The sequence below is a fragment of the Spermophilus citellus genome (genome assembly GCF_964194105.1).
Source record: "Spermophilus citellus genome assembly, chromosome: 2".
Classification (NCBI taxonomy): Eukaryota; Metazoa; Chordata; class Mammalia; order Rodentia; family Sciuridae; genus Spermophilus; species Spermophilus citellus.
This window is the reverse complement of record NC_138183.1, coordinates 184372161-184384722: the sequence shown is the minus strand read 5'-3', so window position 1 is coordinate 184384722 and position 12562 is coordinate 184372161. Positions and strand designations below refer to the sequence as shown.

Here is a 12562-nt window from a genome sequence, read left to right as displayed (position 1 = left end):
TGAACAAACAGTAAGTCCAGTTTTCTAACCTACACAAAACTATATTTTTGTAGGTGGTATCATACTGCTCTTTCTGTCTTTCTTTTTTTTAGGGCAGTTGTTATAGCCCATGAAAGAATAAGTAGCTTCTTTTTTTTTTTTTTTAAAGAGAGGGGGGGGAGGGAGGGAGGGAGGATGAATTCTTAATATTTATTTTTTAGTTTTCGGCGGACACAACATCTTTGTTTGTATGTGGTGCTGAGGATCGAACCCGGGCCGCATGCATGCCACGAGAGCACGCTACCGCTTGAGCCACATCCCCAGCCCCAGTAGCTTATTTTCTATCACTCAATATTCGAGTGGTAGACAGGGGTGGAGGTTACTACTTCCAGGCCTGGAGCATCAGTAATCTTCATTTCTGCAATTTCCTAACTTTGTTAAAGTCTTCTTATTTGCTTTATATTTTTCCTAGTCTTTTATGTGTCTTCTATCCTGGTGAACTCTTTCCTGTGAGTATGGATTACACAGGAACACTGGGAAGCACATTAGCTGACCTGACCATGCCTCCCACTAGCTGAGTGACTATCACATCACCTCCCTGAACCTCAGTTTTCTCCCATCTCAGAGGGAAGGGATGGTTAGACTATCTGAGTCTAAAAGCTCCTTGAACTACACAATTCCAGATCTACTCCATGGTAGAAGACAGTTATGTCAGTCATGTTGGAGACCATCCAGGCTGTTGAAGAGTCAGAAGTATAACTCTGGTAGTCAGATGAGAAAGGCCATTATTATCCAGGCCTTCGTAATAGGAAATTGAAGAACACAAACTACATGTACAAAATAATTCCTCTCTTGTTAAATGATGATAAGGGTTAACTTTTTGTTAGAAAATATGATCTTACTTTGTAATGTCTGTTTCAGAAAGGTGTAAAAGAGTAGGTAAAGGTCCCCTCACCATTCCTACTTCCAGAGGTAACCACTTTTGTGTCTACTCCTTAGAAATTTACCATAAGCACCTATAACCACATTGCTACTGCTGCTGCTCTTTCTACATATATATATATATATATATATATATTTTAACATACTATTGTCTTTTTATTAAATAATATAGAGTATCACATATAAAATGTATAACGTTTTGTTTTACTTGTCAATTAACAATGTATCTTAGATATCTTTCATACAAGCTCATATCATTCTACCTTTTTGTGGAGGCTAGTATTCAATGGTGTAAATGTTCCAGCATTTTTCCATAAGATCCCTAATGATATTGATATGGCTAGAATCATTTCCAGTTTTTCACTACTACAAACACTCATTAACATATTTTTGAAGGATAAATTCCCTAGAAATGGACTTCCTAAGTCAAATGGTGTTTCTAGTATTTCTTTTAATTTGCTATTATGCATTTAAAAATGGTTATTTATTAAACATACTGAAATTCATAAAAAAAAAAACAAAAAATAGGATAAAATCTCGTTTCCCAGGGAACATATTGATTAAAAAAAATAGATACATGCACACAATGTATGTACATAAAAATAAAAGGTTCTCCTACCTTCTATTATTGTTTCCAAAGGTAACTATGTTGGTGACTTATTATATACTACTCTTTATTTTATTTTTATTATGAATAGAAGCTGGTTTATAAAATACACAATTTAAAAATTGCATATATATAAAACCATAATCTACACATTTTTAATATCTTAATTTTCCCAACTACTAATATATTTTAGGAAGCTTTATTATTAACATATTACTGCACATTAATTTCATTCTTTTGAATAGTTGTAGAGTATTCTAATATTTAATGAAAAACAATTAATTGTCCAGTGCATAGTTTATGAACACTTCAGTTCTTCAGTATTTTGCTATTATAAACAATTCTGTAATAAACATAAGATTATGTTGAGCAGTAAGTTGTTGAGCAAAGGGAATGAGTATAAAATTTTGGTAGATATTGCCAAATTGCCTTCAAAAATACAGCACTGACTTATATTCCCACATGTAGTGTGTGTGTTCTATTTTAGTCAGCCTTTTTACTGCTGTGACCAAAAGACCTGACAAGAACAATTAGAGAGGAGGAAAAGTTGATTTGGGGGCTCATGTTTCAGAGGTCTCAGACCATAGACAGTGGACTCCATTTGTTGGGGGCTCAAGGTGAGGCAGAACATCATGGTGGAAGAGAGTGGTAGAGGAGAGCAGTTAAGATATCACACCAAGAAGGAAAGAGAAACTCAACTCACAAGATACAAAATATAATCCCCAAAGGCATGCTCCCCATGAACCATGTCTTCTAGCCACACCCATTATTCTGAAAGGGATTAATTTACTGATTGGGTTAAGGCTCTCATAACCCAATATTTCACCTTTGAATGTTCTTGCATTCTCTCATACATGAGCTTTTGGGGAATACCAAATATTTAAGCCATAAGAACTTCCTTATATTCTTACAATAATTATACATACTGAAACATTTGATGTCTTCCATTTGGATAAGGAGACAATTGAATTTTTGTATTTTGCATTTCTTATTTGAAGTTAAGTATCTTATATGTTTATAGGTTATTTGAATTTCTTTTTACATAAAATGTATGTTCCTTTATTTTGCCTATTTTTTGTTTAACTTGTTCTTTTAAAAATTTATGTGTACATTCAATAAGAGCACTCCCTTTTAGATAACAAACCAAGAAGAATATTTGCAACAGTTATTTGTATTATTGGACTTTTTTGTATTATTGATTTTAACTTTTCCCTTGTATGTTATTTCTTGAAATAGAAAATTTTAAAATGTGTTGTATAGTCACACTTACTCTTTCCTTTTTGTTTTTTAATTTTGTATTATATATCCCCCAATCTTCAGTATATTTAACAAATTTTTCATGTTTTCCTGAAGTATGACTATAGTTTAAATTTTAACCATTCATCTTTACTAAAATATATTTTGATGTTTGACAGTAGCCAGTGTTTCTTAATTTTCCTTTATAGAATAAAATGTCTACATCTTTCATCATTCTAGTTATTCTCTGATTTTTTCTCAGGCAATACCCTACGAAAACAGCATAAAAAAGTGGAAAAGAGCAAAAAAATTGGAGTTTGACAAAACTGAGTTGAATCTCAAGTCCACCAGTTATTTCTAGGTAACTTGGGAAAGTAACTTAATGTTATGGTTTGAATATGTCGTGTCCCCCAAAAACTCATGTGTGAGAAGATGCAAGAAAGTTTAAGAGGAAAATGTTTGGGTTATGAGAGCCTTAATTCCCAGATATGGATTAACTGGACAGTAAACTATCTGCAGGTAGGTTGTGGCTGGAAGAAGCAAGTCCCCAAGAGCATGTCTTTGAGGTTTATATCTTGTCCCTGATGATCTCTCTCTGCTTCCTTGTTGCCATGTCCTGAGTTGCTTTTCTCCTACATGCCATTCCAACATGATGTTCTGCTTCACCTCCAGCCCAAAGTTGGCCATTTATGGACTGAGACCTCTGAAACCATAATTGCCAAATAAAACTTTCCCTCCTCCAAAATTGTTCTTTTCAGTTCATTTGGCCACAATGTCAAAAAGACTGACTGAAACACTTTTTTTTTTTTTTAATCCTAGCTCCCTTACCTGTAAAATGAGTATAATACTTATTTACATATAAAAGTTGTTATAACTATAAACAGGTATTCAAAAATAGTATTTATTATTGTTGTTCATATTTTCCAAACAGCTTTAATTTTAAGTGATGAAATAAAATCTAAAGGAAAATTATCAACACAAAATATAATTTCACTGTTTTTTAAAGGAACAAAGAACTTCACCTTTAGAAACTTATTTGTCCAGCATTTATAGATTAGAGACAATCCCCATAGAGGAAGGGACTAACCCAAATCTTTTTAGAATTAGGACTAGCACAGGGCTCTTTTGACCCAGCTCAGGGTTCTTTCTAATGCAGTGCATATGTTTCAATATGCGTATTTGTTTCTTTTTCACTGGACCAGTAATACCCAAATATTATTCATAGGCCTAATTCTACATGAGTATCTCTACATCTGTGAAGTTTTGTTGCTTCAGTTAGCCTGAACAATATCACATTGCCCTTGTTCCTTCTGATTTTTGTTCTAATTTTAGCAAACCTGCTCTCCTCCAGTCCTTCCAAATTATTTGAGGTTACTTTGATTATTATTTCTATCTCCGATTTGCATTTTTTTCAATAAACTTGACTCAAAAACATTTTAGAGGTATTCACAGTTTACATCATTGATATGCCAAGCGTGACAGATAGATATATATATACATATATATATATATATGTATATATATATACACATATATAAATTATATATATATACAATTATATATGGCATTCAGCAAATAGTATTTTCTATTGTTTTGCTTCTGTTTGAATTTTTCTCTTCTGAATGTACGGATTCTCAGAGTTCTTTTATCTCTATTTCTTTTCTTTTTCTTTTTCTTTTTCTTTTCTTTTTTTTTTTTTTTTTTTTGGTACTGGGGTTTGAACCCAGCAGCACTTAACCACTGAGTCACATCCCCAGTCCTTTTCTATTTACTTTTTAATTTTGCAACAGAATCTCACTAAGTTGCTTAGGGCCTCACTAAGTTGTTGAGGCTGGCTTTGAGCTTGTGACCCTCCTGCCTCAGTCTCCCAAGTCTCTGGGATTACAGGCATGTGCCACTGCTCTCAGCAAGCTCTCTTCTTTTTAAGAAGAATTTTCTTCTTGAAACTTGAGTTTGTCAAAATTCTTGAAGCATGGGGAATTTTTCAAGATGGCAGAAAAGAGGAGGTAGAGTTCCTGGCTGCTCTGAGGCATGAAACCAAGAAAACAGACAGGCAGCTTCTCCACAAGGTAGTTGAACAAAAATAAGGCAGGAGGCGGGGAAGGACTTTGCTAGAATTTAAACTGGACATTCAAAGGAGACTGGGGATACAGAAGGTTGAATTAAAAAAAAAAAGTTTAAAGTCCCCAGTGGTACAGATGCTCCTGTGGCCAGGCTGGAAGCACCAGCCAGAATGATCCCTCTGTGATCATAGTGCAAGGATAAGAGAATTAAAGGAATCCACATTTTTGGGAGGCCAGAGGTGTGTCTGGGTACAGAGTGTTGAGAGAACAAGGACACTGCCCAACAAACCTGAAAGATGCACTGCATAATATCTGTGTGTGGGGAAAGAAACTGCCATTTCTCTAGGTGGCATGCGGAGAACAAAGGAAGGAACCATTTTGTAGCCCTGGTGCGAGGGCCAACAGCTGAGGGAGCAGATTCCTGGAAAACCCATGTTTGGCCTAAATATAGGCCAGTAAATACATATTGTACAACACGGAGTGTGCATAAGTGACCAGGAAAAATAAAATGTGGAGAGAGGTTTACACAGGGGACAACTGGTCACAGAAACCTATCTGGATCTATCCCTCCCCCTCATATTGGGCTGCTTGCTGGGCCTGCTGGGAGAGATGCTTCTGGGCAAGAACTCTGAAGAGTTCAGGAGAGATTGTTTACAGACTGAACCCAAGACCAGGAAATTTGGGGTCTGCAGGTGATATAAGTGACTAAGAATTGGCTCTCTCATTACATGAGTGGAACCCAGGGGAGATCTTTGGGGTACAGTCTTCCAGCAGGGACCAGCAAGAGGTTCACTGATTTAAAATCTCTAGACCAACTGGCATTTAGTGAAGGGCCTGAAACCCACCTATGCCTAAACCCTGTCTCCAGAAATGCCATCTCCAGGAATTCCACCTCAGGGATTACCTCTCTCATTCTAGCATTCCAAAGGGTGGAGATCATACTCTAGAAGACTCCACTGAAAAGTGCTGAGAAGAGAAGCTGAGAATCTTTTGAATGCCAATGGAAAGAATTCTTCAACTTTTCATCAAGATTTTTTTTGTTTGTTTTCTTTTCTTATTTTTTATTATTATTCTTTTTCTCAGTTTAATCGTAACCTTAATGGTACATGGACATTTATAAATATTCATTTTTTTTCTCATTTAATTTCTAGCATTTTTGAAGTCAGTTATTTTTCACAAATTAGTTTTTTTAACTATGATATTTGATTAGTATATTTTAGTTTTGTTTTGTATTCTTTTATTTTTATTTTTTTAAAAAATTTAATTTATATATAATTTTTCTCCTACCTGTTTCCCTTAATTCTCTCTGTTCTTCCACTAACAGCCAACCTCTATTATTTCTTTACTCTTTAGTTTTTTTACTTCTATCTTCTCTCTTCCTCCCTCTTTATCACCTCCTGTATCACTTCTGTTCTCTCCCTGTTCACCATTTGAAATTGTAAGCCCTTTTGCAAACTTGCTGTTTTTATTATAGGTAAAAACTGATCATAAAATTTATGTTTACTGTGATAATTAACATTGTAAATGTCATAGTACAAACTATTTGGTTTGATACTACGTATTTTTTGCATTAGTTTTTGTTATTATTTGTCTCCCCTGTTAGCAGTGAGGTACTGGAAAACCTTCAAGGACATTATAAGTTCACAGGGTACAAACTCTACTGCCTCAGACCCATACTGTTAAATGGGTAGACATAAAAACAACATGAAAGAGCAAGAGAACAAATCACCCAAAACAAACCAAGATACTCTTATAACAGATTTCATTGACACCAAAGTGGGAGAAAAGTCAGAAAGGGAGTTTAGAATGTACATAGTTGAACTGCTCTGTGAAGTAAAGGATGGTATAAGGAATAAAATCACAGAGAAAATACAGGAAGTGAAAGATCACTTCAATAAAGGGGCAGAGATTCTGGGGGAAAAAAATCAAGCAGAAATCCTCTAAATAAAAAAAAATAAACTAAATTAAAAATTCAGTATAAAGTATCTCCAACAGACTAGACCACTTGGAAGAAAGAATCTTAGGCAATAAAGACAAAATATATCATCTTGAAAATAGAGTTGACCATGAAGAGAAGATGTTAAAAATCATTCTTCTAAGAATTATGGGATAACATGAAAATACCAAATTTAAGATTTATCTGTATAGATAAGGCACAGAGATACAAACTAAAGGAATGCACAATATTTTCAATGAAATAATATCAGAAAATTTCCCAAATCTAAAGAATGAAATGGAAAATCATATATAAGAGGCTTCCAGGACCCCAAATGCACAAAATTACAACAGACCCACATCAAGGCACATTATAATGAAAATGCCTAATTTGCAGAAAAAGAATAGAATTTTAAAGGCTGTGAGTGAAAAATATCAGATTATGTATAAGGTGAGACCAATTCAGACATCAGTTGATTTTTCAATCTAGACCCTCAAAGCTAGGAGGTCCTAAAACAACATATACCAAACTCTGAAAGAAAATGGATGCCTACCAAGAATCCTATATCCAGCAAAATTAAGCTTCAGATTTTTTTCCAGAGACTGATACATACATTGTATTTCAAAGCTATCAAAGACTCAATGACACTTTTCAAAGAGAAATGAGGAAGACAAGCAAAAATGCCTAGTCAATTCAACGTAGTGTGATAAGTACTATAACAGGAGTATTAGTTTCCTACGGCCACTGTAACAAAATTCCAGAACCTGGGTGCTTCAGAGCAACAGAAAATTATTCTCTCATAGTACAGGAGGTTAGAAGTCTTTAATCAAGATGTCAACAGCATCACATTCCCTCTGAACAGAATCCTCCCTTGCCTCTTCTCAGTTTCTAGTGGTAGCTGTCAATCCTTGGCATTGTCTTAAGACTGCATACTCCAAACTCTGTGTCTGTTGTTACATAATATTCATCCTGTGTATCTCTACCTTCATGTGATGTAGTTTTTAAGCTTTAGATTTGAAGATGAAATAAAAAACTTCCATGATAAACAAAAGTTAAAATACTTCACAATTAGAAAGCCTGCAGTACAGAATAGTCTCAACAAAATATTCCACAAAGATGAAATGAAAAACACTAAGAGAAAACTAGCAAAGGGAAGAACTACACTAAAGGAATAGTCAATCAAAGGAGAAACTAAGTCAAATTAAAAATCAGAAATAAATCAAAATGACTGGGAATACAAATCATATCTCAATAATAATCTTGAATGTTAATGGCCTAAACTCATGAATCTGCCTAAACTGGCAGATTGAATTAAAAACCAAGACCCCAAAATATGTTGTCTCCAAGACACTCACCTCAGAGGCAAAGACACCCACAGACTGAACGTGAAAGGTTGGGAAAAAATACATCACTCACATGGGTCCCATAAACAATCAGGGGTTTCCATCCTCATATCAGATAAAGTGGACTTCAAGCCAAAGTTAATCAGAAGGGAAAAAGAAGGACATTTCATACTGCTTAAGAGAATTATACATCAACAGGACATAGCAATTGTAAATAATCATGTCCCAAACAATGGAACATCTATGTACATTAAACAAACCCTTCTCAATTTCGGCAATCAAAGAGACCACAACATCATGCTTCTGGGTGACTTGAATGCACCCATCTCACTACTGGATTGATCTTCCAAACAAAAACTAAACAAAGAAACTATGACTAAATAACACAATCACTAATATGGACTTAACAGACACACATAGTATATTTCATCCATCAATGAGTGAATACATTTTATTCTCAGCAGCATATGGATTTTTCTCCAAAATAGACCATATCTTATGCCCCAAAGCCACTCTTAGCAAATACGAGAGAGAGAGAGAGAGAGAGAGAGAGAGAGAGAGAGACTATCCTGCATTCTATCAGATAAGGTGGAGACTAAATAATACTCTATTGAATTATGAATAGATATCCAAAGAAATCAGGGATAATAAAAATACTTAGAGGTAAATGAAAATAGTGATACAACATATCAAAATATTTGAAAAACACTATGAAGGCAGTCCTAAGAGGAAAGTTCATTGCATTGAGCTTATTCATCAAAAGAATAGAAAGTCAATGAGTAAATGACCTAACATTATATCTCAAAGCCCTAGAAAAAGAACAAATTAACATGAAAAGCAGTAGAAGACAGGAAATAATTAAAATCACAGCTGAAATCAAAGAAATTGAAACAAAAAGAAACAATTCAAAAAAATCAACGAAACAAAAAGTTGGTTCTTTGAAAAAAGTAAATAAAATTGATAAACCTCTAGCCATGCTAATGAAAGAGAAAGAGAGCGTGCGAGAGAGAGAGAGAGAGAGAGAGAGAGAGAGAGAGAGAGAGAGAGAGAAACTCTACTAAAATTCATTGTGAAAAAGGAAATATCATGATGGACACTACTGGAGTACAGAAGATAATCAGAAACTATTTTGAAAAAATTATACTCCAATAAAATAGAAAATCTTAAACACACTGACAAATTTCTGTAGACATCTGACCTACCTAAACTGAATCAGAAGATATACACAATTTACACAGACTGATTTCAAGCAATGAAATAGAAGATGCCATCAAAATCTTACCAACCAAGGACCAGACAGATTCTCAGCCCAGTTTTACAAGACCTTTAAAGGAGAATAAATACCAAAACCTCTCAAATTATTTCATTAAATAGAAAAGAAGGAAACCCTTCCAAACTCATTCTATGAAGCTAGTATCACTCTGATACCAAAACCAAAGACACATAAAGGTAACAAAACTTCAGACCAATGTCCCTAAGGAATATAGGTATAAAAATTCTCAATAAAATTCTGGCAAATTGCATACAAAAACGTATTAAAAAGATAATGCACCAAAATCAAGTGGGGTTTATCCCTGGGATGCAAGGTTACTTCAACATATGGAAATCAATAAACGTAATTCATAACATCAATAGACTTAAAGACAAGAATCATATGGCCATCTCAATAGATGCCAAAAAAAGCATTTGAAAAAATACAGCATCCCTTCATGTTCAAAACACTAGAAAAACTAGGAATAGCAGGAACATATCTCAACATTATAAAAGCTATATATGCTAAACCCAAGGCTAATATCATTTTAAATGGAGAAAAATTGAAAGCATTCCCTATAAGAACTGGAACAAGACAAGGATGCTCTCTTTCACCACATCTATTCCACATCCTCCTTGAAACTCTAGTCAGAGCAATTAGACAGAAGAAAGAAATTAAAAGGATACAAGTAGGAAAAGAAGAACCCAAACTATCAGTATTTGCTGATGACATTATTCTATATTTAGACGATCCAAAACATTCCACCAGGAAACTTCTAGAACTCATAAATAAATTCAGCAAAATAGCAGGATATAAAATTAACACCCATAAATCAAAAGAGTTCTTATACATCAGCAATGAGTCCACTGAAAGAGAAATTAGGAAAACTACCCAATTTACAATAGCCTCAAAGAAAATATGGGAATCAATCTAACAAAAGAGATGAAAGACCTTTTCAATGAAAATTACAGAACACTGTAGAAATTGAAGACAACCATAGAAAATGGAAATAACTTCCATGTTCTTGGATAGGATTGTCAAAAAGGCCTTACTACCAAAAGCATTTTACAGATTTAATGCAATTCCTATTAAAATCCCAATGACATTCTTCATGGAACTATAAAAAGCAATCATGAAATTTATTTGGAAAATAAGAGACCCAGCATAGCCAAAGCAATCCTTAGCAAGAAAAGTGAAGCAGGAGACATCACAATACCAGACCTTAAATTGTACTACAGAGCCATAGTAACAAAAATGGCATGGTATTGGCACCAAAACAGATATGGAGACCAATGCTACAGAATAGAAGACACAGAGACAAACCCACATAAATACAGTGATCTCACACTAGACAAAGGTGCCAAAATCATATATTGGAGAAGAGAGCCTCTTGAACAAATGGTTCTAGGAAAACTGGAAATCCATATGTAACAAAATGAAAATAAATCCCTATCTCTCACCATGCACAAAACTCAACTCAAAGTGGATCAAGGACCTAGGGATTAAACCAACAACTCTGCATCTACTAGAAGAAAATGTTGGCCCAACTCTTTATCATGTGGGCTTAGGAATCGAATTCCTCAACAAGACTCCTAAAGTGCAAGAAGTAAAATCAAGAATCAATAAATGGGATGGAATCAGATTTAAAAAGTTTCTTCACAAGAAAGGAAACAATCAATTAACATGAAGAGAGAGCCTGCAGAATGGGAGACAATCTTTACCACATGCACCTCAGAGAGAGTGCTAATCTCCAGGTTATATAAAGAACTCAACAAACTTAACACCAAAAACCCAAATAATCCTATCAATAAATGGGCAAAGGAATAGAACAGACACTTCAAAAAAGAAGAAATATAATCAATCAACAAATATATGAAAAAATGTTGAACATTCTTAGCAATTAGAGAAATGTGAACCAAAACTATACCAAGATTTCATCTCCCGTCAGAATGGCAACTATCAAGAATACAAGCAACATTAAATGTTGGTGAGGATGTGGGGGAAAATTTACACTCAGACATTGTTGGTGGGACTGCAAATTGGCGCAACCACTCAAGAAAGCAGTATGGAGATTCCTCAGAAAATTTGGCATGGAACCACCATTTGACCCAGTTATCCCACTCCTCAGTTTATACCCAAAGGGCTTAAAATCACCAGACTACAGTGATGCAGCCACATCAACATTTATAGCAGCATAATAATAGCCAAGCTTTGGAACCAACCTAGATGTCCTTCAACAGATGAATGGATAAGGAAATTTTGATATATACACACAATGGAATATTACTCAAAGAATGAAATTATGGCATTTGCTGATAAATGGATGGAACTGAAGAATATCAAGCTAAGTGAAATAAGCCAATCCTAAAGAACCAAAGGCCGAATATTGTTTCTCATATGCAGATGCTAATTCACAGTAAGGGGTGGGAAGAATAGAGGTACTTTGGATTAGGCAGAGAGGAGTGTATAGGGATATAGGGTATAGGGATAGGAATGATAGTAGAATGAATTGGACATTATTACCCTATATGCATAGATGGTGACACAACCTGTGTAACTCTACATCATGTACAACCAGAAGAATGAGAAGTTATACTCCAGTTATGTATGATGCGTCAAAATGCACTCAACTGTCATATATAACTAATTAGAACAAATTTTAAAAAAAGAAAAAAAATCTTGGAGCATGGATTCTCAAAGATTGGATGTTAATTATTGTCAAGATTATAATAATCATCCTCATTGTTAACATTCACTGAGTATTAGGTATGGATATAGGATGAGATATATATTATCTCATTTGACCCCAAGGAGGTTGGAATTGTTTTCCCAATTTTTCATATAAGGAAACTAAACTCAGAGTTACTAACTTAGTCAAGATTATAGATGGTGGAAAAGGCTAAGGATTTAAAACAGCTTAAAATTCCTGAGACTTTTATCTATCAAATCCTACTGCCCTTCCTCTACTGTCCTGTCCATTTCTGAGGCTCTATGCCTACAAAATTCAAATGCTGAAACTTTCCTTTCAAGGACATAACTCACACTCCCTGGGACTGGCAGCAGGTGCTTTGTTATTCAAGTATTCAGCAATGGCACTAAAGCAATCTGGTCCAGACATTATGGCCCAACTTATGAAAACTAGATCACGTGGGGATGAGAAAACAGCTTGGGACAGGCTGGAAACATCCTATCTACTGTTATGCT

General features: G+C 34.7%; 1 protein-coding gene across 5 annotated transcripts in view; it reads right to left on the bottom strand.

Moving 5' to 3' along the window:
* The window catches only part of DLG2 (discs large MAGUK scaffold protein 2), a gene marked incomplete at both ends in the record, with an annotated part of 2048692 nt that overhangs the window by 309362 nt on the left and 1726768 nt on the right, over positions 1 to 12562 (bottom strand). The gene's annotated exons all lie outside the window — the stretch shown is intronic.